General features: G+C 43.3%; 1 protein-coding gene across 1 annotated transcript in view; it reads left to right on the top strand.

The window, feature by feature from the left end:
* The first annotated feature begins 203 nt into the window (after window positions 1–203).
* Window positions 204–17,996, top strand: part of TESK2 (testis associated actin remodelling kinase 2) — a 456,655-nt gene continuing 438,862 nt past the window's right edge. The window contains exon 1 of the mRNA XM_069232834.1: window positions 204–297. The gene's annotated coding sequence lies outside the window, so the exon portion shown is untranslated. The remainder of the gene's footprint in view (window positions 298–17,996) is intronic.

Raw genomic sequence — 17,996 nt, 5'->3', positions numbered from 1 at the left:
ATATCATTCTGTTACTTATTAGAATGTGTCCGCCTTCATATTGAATTCGAAGTGTTAGACTGTAATTTATTTGGCGCCTTTAATGAGTCAGACGTGTACCCGAATACCAAGAACATCTCTCACCGCAAAGCGCCAAGGGTAGCAGTCTCACTTCTATTTCTTCGCCTGAGCCGATTGGAAGTCCGCGGAAGGGGTGGGCGTGTCCGTCCCGTGCCCCGCCCCCTGGTTGGCTCTTGCCCCACAGTGTCGCAGTCGGCGAGAAGCTGGGCTGTCAGGCTGTTCTTCCCAGGAGAGCAGGTGAGCTTGGAGGTCCGGGCACGGTGCCGGGGGCCGCTGTCAGAGAGGGAGGGTGCCCTTCCCGGGGGTCCAGGAGGACAGGGTCCAACGGTTCAGGGCTTGCGGTGCTGCCACCAGAGATCCAAGTGTTAACCCCAGGGGATTACGCCCCGTGCGTGACATATTCCTCCTGCGCTGTCCCCTCACTGCTTTATACCCAGTTACTCTTCAGCGTTTCGATGAGTCCCGCAACTTTTTTCTTCATTATTTACCATTTGTTATTTTCTTCCGACTTCTTTTCCCCCTCCCGCACTCTGGCCCACCTGCTCCCTTTCCCCCAACTTTCTGCTCCCCACCTTTTACTTCTTGTCCTCCTACCCTCTGCTCCAGTCCTGCTACTCCCGGGTTCCCCTTTCCAGGGCCACATCCTTCCTTTCCCGCTCTGGCAGTAATAAAAGACTGACTTTGAAACGGGTCCCTGTTGGGCTTTACGGTCTTAACTTTACAAACAAAGCTATGGGCGATTTCTCCGCAACGACTGTGAAAACCCATAAGGTCACTCACCCATGTCAGCGATGCTGTCCTTGTTAAACTTCAGATGTTTGCCTCGTCGTGCTGTCTCTTGGAGTGTTAGCGTTTCCAGGCGTCTTTCTGTAGTGTTTGTCCATGGAGTGTATTGCTCTCGTATAGCGCATCCTAGGTCGACCCCAGCAGGCTGAGTGAGTTCAGGCTGTTAGTGGGTGTTAATGACCGGGCACGGTTGAGAGCTGTAGGGTTGCGGCTTAAGAGAGTTTTCCCACAGTGCTGTCAGCGGGGCAGGAGGTGCTGATCAATTCTTGCTGCTTGGGAGCATACTGCTATGTCGCATATGTTCCATTTGTTGTTACCGTTGCGTGTGAAGGAGGCATACACAGCTGTTGAAGTATTGACAACACCAAAGGACTCAAACATGTTGTGTTTCCAAGTGAGGAGAGATGTCATGGGGAAGGATAGGTGATGAAGGAAGTACACGCAGAAGGACAGAGTAAAAAGACAGTAGTGAAGAGGAAGTACATGCAGATGGAGGATTTCAGAATGAGGTTTGGGAAAAGGGTGTAAGTGTCTTACAGTGCGAGATGGTAGAGGAATGTGGTGTGAAAGAGAAGCAAGGAAAGTTTGAGACACTCTTAAGGCGCTTACTATTTCCGCAGACCTTAGTAATATGTAATTCAGTCTGATATTTTCAAAAAAAGAACTATTTTAAATTCAAGATCAATATCAAAGTATAATATAGCTTTGGTTTGATTTCTGGATAGCAGTAGGTATTTCCACAATGTAGGAGAAAGCCCAGTGTGGAAAATAAATCTGTACTGTAGAAAACAAATCCCTGCTGGAACAACTTTCCTGTAGTTGGTATATCACACAGAATGCTATGTATTAAACACTCAAACGCCCTCTTCACCCATTTTCCATACTAGTCACCTGGCGATACATTCAGTACTCTCTATCTTCAATATGGTCCACATAAACCCCTTTCTAATTCTAGAGGTGCTAAGTATTACACAGGATAATGTAGTTACTTGAATGAAAGACCATAATATCTTTTCTAACTCTCCCAGCTCTCAAGGAAAAGTAAAGCTCTGCTGCTGCTTCCATCACACATAGCCAAATAGAAGAGCCTGAGCTTTTCAATGTCTGACTTACCTTCGTAAGTATATAGCAAGGGGGCTGCCCAACATGACCCTCTTGAGTCTTGGGCGTATCTACAAAAATAACATCAAAGTACAACTCTTGATTGAGGGATACATCCTTCTAAAATATTTTGTCAATAATATATCCGTTATTATTGGACTAATGACTTCTTGATTCACTGCTTGCCTTTTTACTTATTTCAGTTATGTCAAACACTGCCAGGAAATAGAATCAATTAGTACCATTCTAATGACATGGTTATGTAAATATATATTGCATAACAACTAGTAACACGATTGTATGGACATATATTACAATACAACAATTACACAACGCACTGTCCTTTTATATAAAAATATTTCAAAGGTGACAGCCTCTATATTTTATTCTTTCTCATTGAGTCCGTCGTTAAGGTAGTCCGGTATTCAAAAAACAATTGCCTAATGTCCAAAACGTCTCACTAGTAATGCGGTTAGGCTGGTAAGTTCAGTGTTCTCAAATTCTTTATTTGTTGTGGTCGTCTTATGGAGAAAATACATTTCGGTCTTTTTGTTTCCGGCCTCTTCAGGACTCTATAGAGTGTGTTCCCTTCTTTCTCCACATGCTTCGAAATGGGTATCATACTAGTGCGGGGAGACCAATCTCCATAGGCCTTCGGGTTGAGACCTGCAGGTTCTCCCAATAGAAAAGTGCAATTCTCCTGGTAGAGTCAGTTGCTGTGCGCCAAATAGAACTGGTGGCTTATATCTCATCCAGTGTGACAGTGTGTCCCTCTACAGTATGGTATCAGCTGCAGCCAAGATACCGTAAGAGGGGTTATAGGTGGGGTGCAGAAACGTTTTTCTCTGGTTTTATGCCCCTCCAGTAATGAAAAGAGGGAGGGGACAGACCATACCAGGAGGAGGATAGAGTATACTGGTATAAGAATTAGATCACAGTTCATTTGTTTCAGAGATTGGGAGTTATGTAAAGTGCCAGGGGATGGAGAATCACATGTAACCCAAGCCACTGGGGCACTGATGTCATAAGGGCTGGGAGGGTAGATGGCCACCCTCGATAAGTAGAACACACCGGTAGAGAATGTGACTCGGCTGGACCAAATACACATTGAGGAATAAGGGCTACCTGTAAGTTCATAAACTATGATGTACAAATAAGCACCTGGCAACACTGCTGAAGCTTAAACAAGATGGCACAGATGTGGGTTTTGTACAAGAAACTCCTCTGGGGCCAGCAGACCAGAGGAGGTTGAATGTGCATTACTTCCCTGAACAATATTTAGATTCTGATGGGAAGACCACAGGTGAGGAGTATGCATCTTAGAATTCATGTTACTGTCCAAATGTGCAAATCATGCTCGAGGACTCCATGGGAATGTAGCGTTTTGGGATACGGATAGGAGAATATTAGGCCCAAATTGGCCCACCCTGATCAAGTGGAAACCGAAAGCAACGAAAAGTATTGATCACCTTAGATGCTGAGAAGGGTGTTTGATTAGAGGCACTGGTCTCTATTGAAGGTGACCTTACTGAAAACGAGTCATTTCCTTCTAGTTCCGGCTTACCTTAGGTTTCTTTTGTAATCTGTCCTGTACTTGGTTCATGCTCTAGGCCCTAGGGGAAGACCACACACTAGGAGAGGATGTGACACAATTTGCACAATGGACTCTATTCCCCCCATGCAGTAATCTTTATTGTGTAATTTTCCACACAGGTGGAATAGGAGCCTGTGGGAGATGTCAAATGACATTCTCTGCTTTATGCTTGGAAACCGGTGCTTGACATGCCTTCTAGAGGCCTACTGTTGAAAATCTTTGTGAATTGTTTGGGGGGAAAAAGTGAAACTAGGGCATAGTTTAAAATTCAAGATGAGCACCCTTTTACCTTCGTTAATTGTCTAAAAAATGTTAATATAATAGTCCGTCCAGCCTGAATGTAAATCTCTGCCCCTAGTTGTACTTTTTTTGTGAAACGGGCTATGTTTGTGCCACTGTAGCAGCAGAAATTGCTTCATATGTTCCGCGTCCTCTGTTTGTGACAAGCAGGGAACATAACAGATCTCCTGAATGTGCAGTTTATGTAATTCACTGTGGGCTTAAGTAAATAGTAGGAACACATCTGCCAATAACCATGCTTTGAGCACTCACTACAAACTTTATAGTTTATTGTTGCTTAATGATCGTTTTTTAACTATCATTAAAGTAAAAACATTAGTTCATATAACAGGAGCTTGACAATTTGCCAATTTGAGGGATGATGGCAATAAGAATTAACCATCTCTTTTCTACACTCATTCCTAAAGAAGAATTCCAACGCCTTTTAACATTGTTACAGAGTCAAAAATTCAGATCAGTTTTGAAAGTCCAGATGTTTTCCCAGGTTCAACAAACAAGTCTACATATACATTATGGTATAACGTTTCTAGTAAAAACCACAAAAAAAAATGTAGCTGCGAACCTAGTTGCCTATCCTTTTTTTTAACTGTGTCCGTCCCGTTTGCTGAGAATTCGTTTTTTAATTCTCATAACATTTTTTTTTTCTGTGACCACTCCTGCTGAGTCCATAATGTAATACTGACGGAGCTCTCATATCAACGTTGTTCCTTATGTCCTGCAGGTAACATCTGAACCTGGACAGCAAAAACATGAACCTTCTTCTCAGTCTTTTGGGATTTAAACCTGTCACATGCAGATTGTTTGTACACTGCAGTACGCCTGCTAACCTCCTGAGCTAGTTTAACTGCATTAGAAACTCTGATTTGCTAAATAATCTTGACCTTCTTGAAATACTTTATTTCGGCAGTTTGCCATAAAAGCGTGCATATAATACATTATACAAAACATTACAATAATAAATATAGACTTCTACAATATTAACTTAAAATCAGTAAAAAGGAATTTCTCATAAGACAACAGAGGCCAATCAATCCCTAATCTACAATGTGCTCCACTTCTTGGTTGCCCTGTATTACTTGTCACTGTATATTACCCGTCTCTATGAGGGTCTTGTTAGCTCCAGAGGATCAGCTTTCAAGTCCTTAAAACCTTTTTGGCAATGAAATAAAAACAGCAGTTAAAACTTTTATACCCCACCTACGCTATAACCAATGCTCATTGAGAACATGGCTTCTATGTTAGTTATAGAAGCTAGCCAACTCTCGATCCTCAAAGTGTCAGTGCAAACATCGAGCCTATCATGGTCCTTACTTTTCTTGAGTCCTTGAACTTACTGTAAAATATCTCCCACTGCCCCCTGAGCAAGAGCCCTATCTCTCCTAGTCCACACACCCAGGAGAAAACCGCTCATAGGGTAGACTAAAGTCTTGTCTGTGCTTGTCCTAAACAAGCGCAGCGCCACTCAGTAGTCCCCTATCCCCAAGGATAGGCAAACTGGCCTAAGCCACTACCGCCTTGAGGCTCAGTGCTCAGGGCAGACAATAACAATATGATTGACCGTTTCGGGCATTGATTTACACAGGAGGCATAAGGCAGATAGCCCATCTCCTTGCCACAAACTTCAGAAAGCGTTCACGGACAAGCAGCTGTATCTAAATCGCAGATACAAACTATTTGCCCTCGGTGGGGTAACATCGTCCAGGAAATCTTCAAATTTAGGCACAACTTTAAACTCCAAATATCTTTCTGTAAGATGACCCAGGTTGGCCGTATGCTGTTGGCGCTCCCTAATATACAGCCAGTAGGCCACCTTAACTACCTGTTTATCTTCTCTACGGATTTGATCGGCTGTTCCCAAAGTATTTCAAGCTTCAGCTTTTTAAACCATGCGAAAACAAAGCACAGCCAAGTGCTCTCGGAGCTAAGTCTAGCCTTACCAAGTGTCTTGGGCATGCACTATACATGGCCAACTCAGGGGTAGACCAAAACCGTACCCAATAGAGTAGGGGTTTCAACTGTATTTGATCAGTCACCCAATTAATACCCGTATCATATGTCAAGGGGATAAGCGGGGTACTAGTTGGTACTGCCGCAAACGCCCCAATACAATTATTTTCAGCTACCTCTATCCTACGTGTTAGCATACCCCCATATTTCTGCACCATAGGTTGCTGCATTAAGGGCCTTAGCTTGATAAGCCTCAAGGGCTGGTGAAATAGAACGAGTGCTTGTAGCGCTAAAGAAACAAAGAATGGCATTAGATCTATGTGCTAGTCAGCTTTTTACTACTTGTGAGTCCCATTTTAATTTTGAAGACAAGGTAATACCCAGATAATCAAATTCTGACACCCTTTCAAGGTTGGAATCGCCCACTTTAATACTCCTCGTTCGTACTGTAGAATTTTCAAAGACCATGTACTTGGTCTTAGAGCAATTTATCTCCAACCCCATTTCTCTGCAGAAAGACCTGAATGTTAACACCAAATTTTGCAGTCCTATTGGTGACTTGGAAATTAGCAATGAGTCATCAGCAAACAGAGGGATGGGGATTTTCCTACCATTAATGGTGGGAGCATCATTTATACACTGACCAGGATATTCGGTAATGTCATTCATGTGTAAAGAAAAGGTGTATTGGGTACACTCTTACTACTGAAGGATAAAAAAAAAACAGGGGTAACACTCGAATACCCCTGTTCGCTTGGCTTTCTGCACTAATCAAAGTAAACAGGGATTGAACACGGCTAGGTGTCTTGAAGTTCACCACTATACAGTTACCATGTGAAGTTTCTGGCGTGGGACCCACCCAGGCCACCCTTTGGGTAGTAATAATTTCCTCACAAAGGACCTGTGGCCAGCGCCACTGTTTCCGTAGCCAATGTGCAACTTTATTTAGTAATGAGTTATGCGACTCACTTGTTCCTCTTGGTAGCTGTGGGACATTCTCTAAAATTATAATGTAGGGGGGTACACTCCGGAGGAATGCTAGGATGTATATCAGGGGTGTTAAAATATGAGCACACAGTCCCAGAATCCTCTGAATCACTAACTGGGTCTTCTACCCTTTTCACTTCACCCACACGATGTCCACTGCATGGGCGCTAGGGAAGTCCCTTATTGGGTTAATTAATTACAAGTGTTCCTCTTACCTTACTTATTGCTTGGTGGGTGAACAGTTCCTCTCCATTCCCTCTCGGGCGTGCTCTCTGGGTCTCAAGGATTCCACCAGGCTCTTGAGTCCTATCACTATGTCCCTCCCTAAAGTTGGTAAAGGGATCTCTTATTGTGGATAAGCTCACACTGCTTAATCATAGCCTCTGTCGAGTTGAGATGCTCGATTAGAGGCTGCAATTTTAAGTCAAGTATGCTACATAATTTTTCTTCCATCTGTTCAAATATCACCCCCTGAGCCTGCCCGAGTCCCTGCCCCATCCCATTACCTGCTACTTTTTTTTATAATGAAAGGAGCGTTGGGCCACCACCTGGTTGCTACCACATCTTAAATGTTTGATTCATTTCAGGATCTGGTCGTATCCTCTTCGCTCTTGTTGCCAACTCATCACCTATACTATGTGTGAAAACTAAATCCGAGGCTCCAAACTCTAAAGGATCATACTCCTGCCTCGAAACTTGTTCTGGCTCGTCCACACCCCTCTGGGTTCCAACTGCCACAAGGTCCTCAAAGGGCACCGCCTCACTACTTCCTCCCCTCCCAACCAGCTCTTCATCATTTGTAGCGCCAAGTAATGGGGACCCCAGCACCCCCAGGGGAGGAGAACGTAAGGAGCATACAGAAAGCCGACGCTCTGCCAACTCAGTTTCCTTATCAATTATCCTCACAGCCCTTACTATAAATGTATCCATACTCGACTTGCAGGGACCTACTTGACCTGTAGAATTCATAGGCCTTGTGACAGCCTTTCTAGTTGTCTAGAATGATGACGGGCCCTGTCTTGGCCCAGGCGCGCCCCGTGCTGCGGGATGTGGAGTTCATTTTGTTTACCTCCGGCTGCCGAAAAAGGCGGTATGCAGCTTCCCCTGCCGCCTGAACTGCTGGGGGATGTAGTGTGGCCATCCTGGTCACTTTGCCAAGTTCCCCACGCTGCGGGATGCGGAGTTAGTTATGTGTGCCTCGGGTGCCGAAAATGGTGGTATGCAGCTTTCCCTGCCACCTGGACTGCTGGGGTATGTAGTGTGGCCCTTCCACTGAGCTATCATACCAATTGATGTGCTTGTCCAGCATACATGGTTATTAATATCAATCAGTGGATTATTGTTTCTGTAGTGAGTCTAGGCAACCTGAACGTGTAGTTAAGGAGTGCCGTGCGTGTGCCAATAGATACAAGACATAATTAGTGAGACAACCTAATTTGAGTTGTGTGAGTATACCCAAGAGACTATGGGAAAGGGTAGCAATTGATTTCCTAGGTCCCATTAACAAACTTAGAGCAAGAAATAAGTATTTCATTGTTGTGATTAATTACCATTCTAAGTGGTTCATCATAGAAAAATGTGCACGTCATTGATACAGAGAAAGTAATTACATTTCTAGAAAGATTATCCATGGATGAAGATAGTCCCAGGGTTTTAGTATCAGATAATGGGGTACTATTTGTCTCCAAAAGTATGAAAGAATTCTTAGAGAAATTGGGTGTTAAACGTAAGTGTTGCTTTATTTAGGCCCCAGGCGAATGGATTAGTTGAAACAATTAATCGTTTAATTATGGAAGACATTCAACTTTCCGTAGATAATGGATTGTCGTGGAGAAGTGAACTGAGGAAGTTGACTTGGGTTTACAGAGTAACACCTCATTCTGAGGCAGGAGTATCAATAACCATTTATATTTTTTAAGAGAAGAGAGTTGGGTTTGAGGAGGTTCCAGGATGGTCAAGGAACAAAGAGTGTGTGTGGTTAGATCGAAGTGTGATGGAGAGATAGCAAGTAAGCAAAAAATATTTTGATGTGAAGAAAGGTGTTAAAGCTATAGAAATTTTTAAAAAATGATTGGATGGTGACAAGAAGGGGTGAAATAGTGGAGAAACTAAGTTTTTCCAAATCTGTGCAAGTAAAAGATGTAAAGAAGAATGTTGTCATCCTAATGGATGTATCCGTTTGGCGTTTGGGAAATTTATACAAAGTTTACAGGCATGTGGATGATGAAATATGAACAAATGACTTGTTTTTGACTACGATGAAATATGAACATGGGACTTCAATTCTATGAAGAAACTTATGAATTTAGTATAATAGTTTATTTTAAGAATAGTATGTTTTTGTATTGTGTAAAATGTATTTGGATAATGTGCTATTGACATTAGTGTGGTGTGTGTGTATGTGTATGTGTGTGTGTGTATATATATATATATATATATATATATATATATACACACACATATATATATTTTTTTATGTGTTGATATGCAAGAGGGAAGATGTGTAGAGTTCACTGATTAGATAGAATGTTCTGATGTAATATGGAATTAGAATTTAGATCATAGACGAATCTTGAGAAGGGAGAGGCTGGAGAAGATGGCTGCAGATATCTGGATGTGAACAAACTTTGCAATAATAATTCTAACTGTGTGCACTCGGTGCTTCTACCATTCCAGCATGCTACCCACTGCATTTGGGAAGTAGTTCCTAATATTGTGGCCTGCTAGGGCACCTTCAGTGGAGGGGGCGGGGTGTTGGGGAGGGAGAGAGGGTTGTTATTTGGCTAAGGTTAGTTTGTTTTTATCCATCCTATATCAGATCCTTCAAGGCTGCATCCGTTTCTTTGAAGAAACGCCTTGGAGGGAATACCAGTATTGTAGCAAACACAAGTAGGAAGTGAGGCATCAATATCTTCTTGGCTGACTATCCTCTTTATTCCTAAACAAAGAGTGTTTTTTTTTTCTTTTTAAAATATCACTGATTCACAAGCATTTGAAGGAATTCTTGCAGATTTCCATTTATTAAGTTGGCTGTTGATAGTAGATTCTGACTCCTAGATATTCAAATTTGCCACTTTCACATTGCATAAGACAGTTTGGGAGTTGCTGGTTGTCTGACTCTAGCTAATTTTAGTGATAATAAACAAGTCTTTTAAAAAAAATAATTTTTAACTATGGAATGTTACTGAATATTTCCAACACTCATTGCATTTTCCAGGCCATATTGTGCACACTGAAAATACAGCAGTATACTGTTCACGTAAAGGTCAATGGTGTGTTTCGTACTCCCCAGGCGGATTACCTATTCTGCTCTCAGATTTCTAAACTCTCAGCTGATTTCTACAAATTAAAATAGGGATAGCTGACACCCCTGATGTGTCTTCGGGTATTTGAATTGGGTCAGAGATATTTGTTCTTGTTATTACCCGGACTACTAGGTTTCCATGTAGAAGATTGATCCAATTTGTTATCTCTGGACAAAATCCATCCCCTCAAAGACAATGAGTAAATAATCCCCGTACAGGGAAATACATTGCCAGGAGATCAAGCTGTGTTTAGAATGGAAAGGGGTTTGTAAGATGCTACCCATAATGGCTCTACTTCTCTGCGACAGCAAACCCATATGCTTGGCCTCTTGATATAAGTGAAGCTGCTATGGGGCAAGTGCATTAAGGTAGGTTTATAGGATTTAGGTGGGAGCCCATCACTTACAGATGTTTTATTGTACTTTGGATCTTCCTCTTTACCTTCTAAATCAAACTAGGCAATCTTACCTCCTCCATGATATTTTTATAGAGCTGGGACCAATGTCGGATATTTACGAGATTTTAATGATTTTATTACTCTAGCCTGAATATCTAAAAAGTTAACATAACAAGATTTTGTTCTGTAGAGGTGTTGATGAGTTTGACTTTGATAGTGTTAATTAATTACTGAGTAACTATCCAAATGTGCTTGATGGCTAATGTAATTTGTAGTTTTAGCTGAAACCACTGTTGAAGTCTGACATCTGGTTTTAATTGAATTTCAAATCGGAGGGATTTCACCTGGTGAGCGATAGAGGAACTTATAAAGATATTGAACTAGCCCATCAACACTTTAGTTAATCATAATGGGGAGTGCACCATTTAAGATTTGTCATGCCAACGTTGTAGATTTATCAAACCATAGTTCACATGTGTTGCAGGAAATGGGGACTGTTGTCATAGATTGATTGGGGTAAAGGTACTATATCAAGAAAACTGGAAATTACAAAGACCCACATGTGTCTATACCTCCTAAGAAAGGTATGGAAATGATTAGCTTGAAAAGCATAATTAATAAAGCTAAACCCATTTGCCAACATTATTTGAGGAGAGAAAAAGGCTCATAGATTTTGTCAAGCAAGTTCATGGAGTATGACCGCATCCTGTGGCCCTTGATGCAATATTTCTTATATATTTTACGGTTTCACTATAGATACTGTCTTTATGGGTGAGTTAGCTCAAAGAAAATGGGCATTTAACAATTAGCAATACTTCTAACGTTGGCTTCCCTTAACAAATTTGTATGACATTTGGCTGCCCCATTATTCTCTAAAGTATGTTTTCTTAGTTTCTCATTTCATGCAGTTTGGTCAAAGTGGGAAAGAGGTTTAATCTATGGGGCAATCCTAAAGTAGAATGAAAAATGTCCTAGCTAACGTAACGGAAAGCTTCAATTCTATTAAGGACACACAAGCGAGGATTACGCTGTTCTTTTCTCAATTTATTTTCCGCATCAGCCAAGACAAACATTAAAGAACTTCATTTACCATGAACACTGGGAGGACTGGGGGGGGGGAGAAGGGGCGAGGAACAGAAGCATTTCACGGAGTCCACAGTCAATAGTAGTCCCCTCTCTCCCATAAAGTCCACTGTTGGCATTATCCCTCCTCTTTCTTTGTGGGACCAAGTTCTATCGTCAACTGCCTTCACTCTTGTTTGGAACCCTCAGAGCAAAAGGCAAAAAAACATCAATATTATAACCTGTCAATCTTTCCCACAATATATCCAATCAGGTCAATGATAAACATTCTCAATCATGCACGGTCATGTTAGTATTCCTCGTCCCATGTTTAGCCCAGAAGTACATTATGTTTACCTTCACGCTTATGACTTCAAGGAAGGGAAAAAACACTGAGCGTGTCATCATGGGTGGGTTAATCCTTGCTTCCGTGTCCTTAATAGAAACGAAACTTTCTGTTACGTTGGCTAGGACATTTTACATTCTATGTCCAGACCGGAGGCGAGGATTACGCTAGTTCAAAGCTTTCCCACCACCAGGGATGCCATATTGGGAATCGGCTTAAAGTAAAACCTCTTGTAGGTGGAGTCTGAGGACCGGTCTGCTGCATTCAGGATGTCATCTAAGCACACCCTTCCAGTCAAAATGCCTTATAAACCGCCTCCCCCCCCGACCGAGAGGGCACTAAAAATCTTGGTGTCCGCACCAGTTTCTTCCATAGTCCAACAAACCCATCTGTCAGTGGTGGGCAAAGAGACTGCCCGAAGTGGTTTCTGGAGGGCAATTAACAGTTGGTGTTTCCCGTCTGGACGGAATTCCTCTGTCATGGCTTCAAATGCCTTGATAGCCCTTCCTACACATAACTTCAGGGAATCTGGTAAAGAAGGGTAATTTACAGTCCGAGAATTACACTTTGTACGTCTAGTAATGTTAAAGTTAACTCCATCCGGACTAAACACTTTACCTGTAATATCCAGAACTCGAATATCAGAGACCCGTTTGCAAGATACTAGGCAAAGTAAAGTTACCAGCTTTGCGGATAGTTCCTTTCTAGGTAAATACTTGTTAGCAGGCCATGATAGGAATAAGTTTAGGACCTTGTTGATGTCCCATAAGGCTGAGTATATAGGTTCCGGTGGAAGCGATAGGTGAATACCTCCCATCAACTTTCGTACCAGAGGGTGTTCACTGACCGGATGGTCTCCAATGGGCACATGGCCTGCTGATATCACCGACCTGAATGTATAGACCGATAGGTCAGACCCTCCTCAGCAAAAGAGGCCAAAAAATTCAAGACGTGAACAATGTCTGCCCCCGCCGGATCCAGGTGTCTGCTACAATACCAACCTAGCCATCGGGACCAAGTTGACCTTTAGCTTTTAACCGTGCTGTCTGCTCATGCCTTCGTGAGGAGGTAGGCAGCGTGCTTTGAAATTCCCGGGACTTTCTATCTTCTCTGGTAATCCTCCAAGTGATAAGAGACCGTGCCCTCGTCAGCACCAGAGGATGTGGATTCACGTTGGGATCCTAAAGGAGATACTGCTGCTGGGGTAGAGGGATTGGAACATCCCAAGAACGTTCCAGAAGAACTAAATACAAAGCTTGCGATTTTCCAAGTCTGCATCACCAGCACCAGGTCCGCCTGCTATCTCCTTACTTGCACCGACAAGCGCATAATCATTGCTAATGGGGGTGAGGGGGCGCATACCCCTGCTCCATCGGCCAGTCCTGCAGAAAGGCATCCATTGCCCCAGGGTCGAGTCTCCAACTGACTAGTTGGTGATCCAATCTGGATGTAAAGAAGTCTATTGAGAAAGGACCCCAGTGATTCTGCAGTGCGCAGAAGACACTCTGATTTAGCTGCCATAAGCTCATGTCTCAAGTGCCAGTCTGCAACCTGATTGGCATGTCCGGGGAAATGTTCTGCTGTCACGGAGATCTGGTTCTCCAAGCAGTATTCCCAGAAGGACCTTGCTAGATCGGACAGGTGTTTGGCATGCGCACCCCCCAGTCGATATATGTACCGGACTGTCACCATGTTTGTCCATTTTCAAGTGGACACAGCATTTTGCCTGATCTTTGGACCATCACTTTACTGCGAAAAAGCCCACCAGAAGCTCCAGACAGTTGATTTGCAAGGACCTTTCTCGTGATGACCATAGTCCTTCTGTGTTAAAAGGCCCACATGTCGCTCCCCATCTTAAGCCGCTGGTATCTGATTCGATAATCTGATCTGGGGAGGACCTGAAGATCACCCTCCCATTCCAGGCATCAATGTGTGTGAGCCACCACTAGATTTCGTTCCTCGCCTCCAGAGATAACTGGACCTTTTGGAAGTAGGTGAGACCTTGCCAGAGATGGACCACTTTGAGGTGCTGTAGGGCCCAGTAGTGTAGCGGTCCGGGAAAAATGGCCTGAATGGAAGAGGCGAGCAGGCAGACTACCCTGGCGATCTGTCTGAGTGAGATGGATGGACTGACCACCACTCTGCACAGTTCGTGGTGTATCTTGGAAACCTTCCTCAATGGAAGGCTCAGCATGGCCCTTGCTGAGTCCACCGTAAACCCCAGGAACACCAGAGACTGCGCTGGGCCAAGTATAGACTTCTAAGTCCCAGAGATTGTAGAAGGGAGACAGCCAGCCCCGGGTAAGATGGTAAAAGCTGCGGGCTCTGTCCCATCATAAGAATGTAGTTGAAGTATATTATGAGACGCACCCCCGGGCCCTGAGGAACTCCACCACCTTACCTTGGTGAAGCGCCACAGTGCGGAGGAGAGGCCTAATGGGAGCGAGGTAAACTCAAAAACCTGCTCTCAACCGAAACTGGGGGTATTGATTGTGGGATGGGAAAATGGGGACTGTCAGTCCAGCCGCACCATCCAGTCGTTGGATTGGAGGATATCCCTGAAAAGATAAATCCCCCTCTCCCCATTTTGAAGTGTCTGTAGACTAACCACTCGTCGAATTCTTTCAGATTGATCACTGGACGATGTCCCCCATCACATTTGTCCAGTAAGAAAATATTGCTGATAAACTCCCTTTGGTGGGGACACATCTCCACAATCGCTCCCTTGTGTAGGAGCTCCGCAACCTGCCCATCCACTAGAGCTATATCTTTGGCTGAGAAACCAACGGGGGTGGCGGCGCGCACTGCCTGTGGTACAGACAAACTCTATCTGAAACCTTTGCACTGTCTGGAGCACCAGCGCATCGGAGGTAAGGTGCTGCCAACTGGGCAGAAATCTCCCAAACCTGCCTCCCATATAATGGTGGGAAACCAAAGGGACACTCACCTTGGGAGTAGGAGGTTCCCCCGCCTCTGTATCCAGACCGGAATCCTCTGTGCCGCGGGTACGAACTGGTTGGGTAGAATGATCCAAACTTCGCAGCATCTTGATATTGCCCTCTCTTAGAAATGGCACCACTGCCAGGCGAGTGTGGTGGGGTGCAGCCGGCCAAGCGCCCCCTGCCTCGACTAGCCCCGGAGAAAACCAGAGGGTTAAAGATGCGTTTGAGGTTTGGGCTTTATCTAGGGAGGTAAAAGTCTGGACAAACTTGCCCACCTCTCGGACAAAGGGATCCCAAAAAGACCCCCTTGCGCCAGTGGTCCCGCCTCCAAGGTAGCACGATCCCTCAGCTTGGGTTCGATTTTAATTAACCGTGACCAGCGTCACTCAGTTGAGAGACCACACTAGGCGTTGTGCTGGAAAATTAGGGGTTTCTGGGCCCACACAGACAAAGTGTTGGGGGAAATTGGCGTGCCAGAGGCTTTTGCGGCCTCCACCATGACCAAAACTTGTTGTTCTGATTTGTGGGGACTTCAGGATTGCTAATCAGGTTGTACTGTTATTGATACACATGGTTACAAGAGCGGTCTTGTCTTTAAGATCCCGCTTTTGGACCATTCTTAAAGACAAGTTTTAAGTGCGTTTTTAATGTTGTGTTTTTTTTTATTTTTATTAATTGACTGTTTTTTTTTAACTATTCTAAAGCGTTTGTGGGCACTTATTAGCCCAGCATTGTGATGTTTAAATTGGCGTTGGTTCTAATTAACTATGCTAATAAACTTAGTTACTTATACTTTCAGTTTCATAAACAGTGAAAACATACTGTGCATATTCGGTGATTAGCCACACATAATCCATTATGCACCAGGAATCGAATGTCGTATACAATAGGCCGTCAGCCACAAAGTGAGACATGTACAAAACAAATTAACGCATTTAAATAAGTAAAGAAAACTAATACTGTAGAATAGTGCCATTACAAATAGCTTTCAACATTATGCAGTTACCTGATAGACATTTTTTTTTAAACATGTCTTTATTCGTTTTTCGTTATTATGTGAAGTTAACAACAGTAACAGTACGACACCCATTGTTAACAAACATCTACAAAAATTACAATTATGACCCCTCGATCATTTCATGGCATAGGCAATAATGTCTTCAGAATTTCCTCCCCCCACCTTGCAGCATGTGTCTGATAAATGAGCATGACATCAATCGTCTCAGGTCCACGCCCCATTATTATTTTATATCTTCGGTCCATATTAGGGCCATGGGGGGGGGTGAGTTGGGGGGTGGGGGGGTGCGAGTTGGGGGGGAGGGGAGTGGGGGGGGCAATTTCTGTGGGTGCTTGAAGTGTATCAGCCTCACTCTGTATAAAGCGATCTAGCAACTCTCCCAGGCACCCCTCGCCCGTTTGCAGTTCTTCCCTATGTTTATTCCTCAAAGAAATAGCATAGGAGTTATTTTTTTTTTACAGCCTCCACATTCTGCCTTCGGTGTGTGTCGAAGTTGCTGCAGGGCACCTAAATATTTATGAGCAGGACAGATTCGTGGGCATAGTACAGATTCTGTTTGCGGGGTGACTGATATGTAGCACGGTACAAAATGGGACTTGGGATTTGCAGGGAAGTTGAAGATTTCAAGCAGCAAACACTGCTTTTTCCCTTCTTTGTTTCATCACCAGATACTCATTGCTTGTGATCTGTAGTCCTAAATAGCCTTCTCAGTATATGCAGTTTTACAGGGTTGGTCTGCTGGTGAAAGCTACTGGGAGGATGCCCAGGAAGTTAAGAAACTCTAAAGGTGTAGAGGAGTTTGCGAAATTCGCTTAATTTGCATGTGGGTAATCATGCAAAATGACCTCAAATTTTGCAAAATGCAAATCTCCCTTTTCACACTACATTTTTGCATGAGGTGTCACCCCCCCATCCCCCCCATCTGCCTCACTTTTTGCAACAAAAACTGGCGGCGGAAAATAAAAACAAACGAACACTGCACACAGCTGCTTGTATTGTGTTTTTCCATGCATTAGGTTGTTTTTTTTTCCACATAATTACAGTAAGGGGCATAATGACATGATTTCGGGAATTTTGTGTAACGAGCAGTACGCAAAATTACGTGAATTATGCTGACATAATCTAAATTCTGGCCAGGCCTTGTTATAACTCACTGAGGCATGTTTATGAAACTGATCTATTGCTTCTTATGCTGCTACCAAATACGAATAATGATGTGATTGTTCATCAGTCTTAATATTTACAATGTTTGTCTGTCTTAGCCATGGATCCACTGCTTACATTGTTTTGTACGTTCCTCTAAACTCAATCCTCTATGCCCTTTCGCGCTCTCGGCGCCATAATTGACCCTTTTATGTACCATGGTTATTCTTTTGTGTAAGCTTTCTGTTCAAAAAGCACTAAAGTTATTGGAGCAGGTTTATTGTTAGCAGACTTTGAAAAGCAGAATGACTCATTCCCTTACAATTATTGAGTGAATTATCATGTGGCATCCCTGGCAGGTGCAGTACCATAGACATGGCACTGAGTGTTTTCCATATCCACTTTGATTTTGAAAGGTGTGTCCAGGTAATGAGTGATAGGATTTGCATGGACAAAAGTCTAGGTGAGACTGTGCTGGCCTGCCTATGCTAAACATATTATTTAGTCCAACTGATAGGAGAGGTCCCACTTGTTATATTATTTATTTATAGGCATCTGATTGCCGTAGGAAGTGCATAGATGTGCATCATTCAATGAGCGTACGATGTTCCAAACTTTTATAAGAACAATTTCTAAGACGTTAGTCAGGCTTGAAGTTTGTGGTAGTATTTTTATTCCAGCATGTCGTAAGGTATATGGGTAACAAGTAACATAAAGAGTGCTCAGCCAACACGTTTCACCCTCTATGGTGTGTCCACCAGGGCTTTCTCAAGGCATAGTAATGTAATTCAAAGTCAGCTTATTAAAATATTCAGTGTGCTTTGTATGGTGGTAATCGGTCTGTATCGTAGCTTCTAATAGCACTCAGGAAGTTCAATCCATCGCGTCCTTGGACCCTTACCTGCCCCTACTAAACATATGATACCCTGCACTGGCCTCTTAGTACATTTTTCTCTTTAAAAAGAAATGTGTGAGTCCACTAGAAGTTTTGCTGAGATGTTCAACTGC

This window comes from Pleurodeles waltl, chromosome 4_2 (genome assembly GCF_031143425.1).
Source record: "Pleurodeles waltl isolate 20211129_DDA chromosome 4_2, aPleWal1.hap1.20221129, whole genome shotgun sequence".
Classification (NCBI taxonomy): Eukaryota; Metazoa; Chordata; class Amphibia; order Caudata; family Salamandridae; genus Pleurodeles; species Pleurodeles waltl.
Note: the sequence above shows the minus strand (reverse complement) of the source record. Positions and strands in the feature narration are given on the sequence as shown.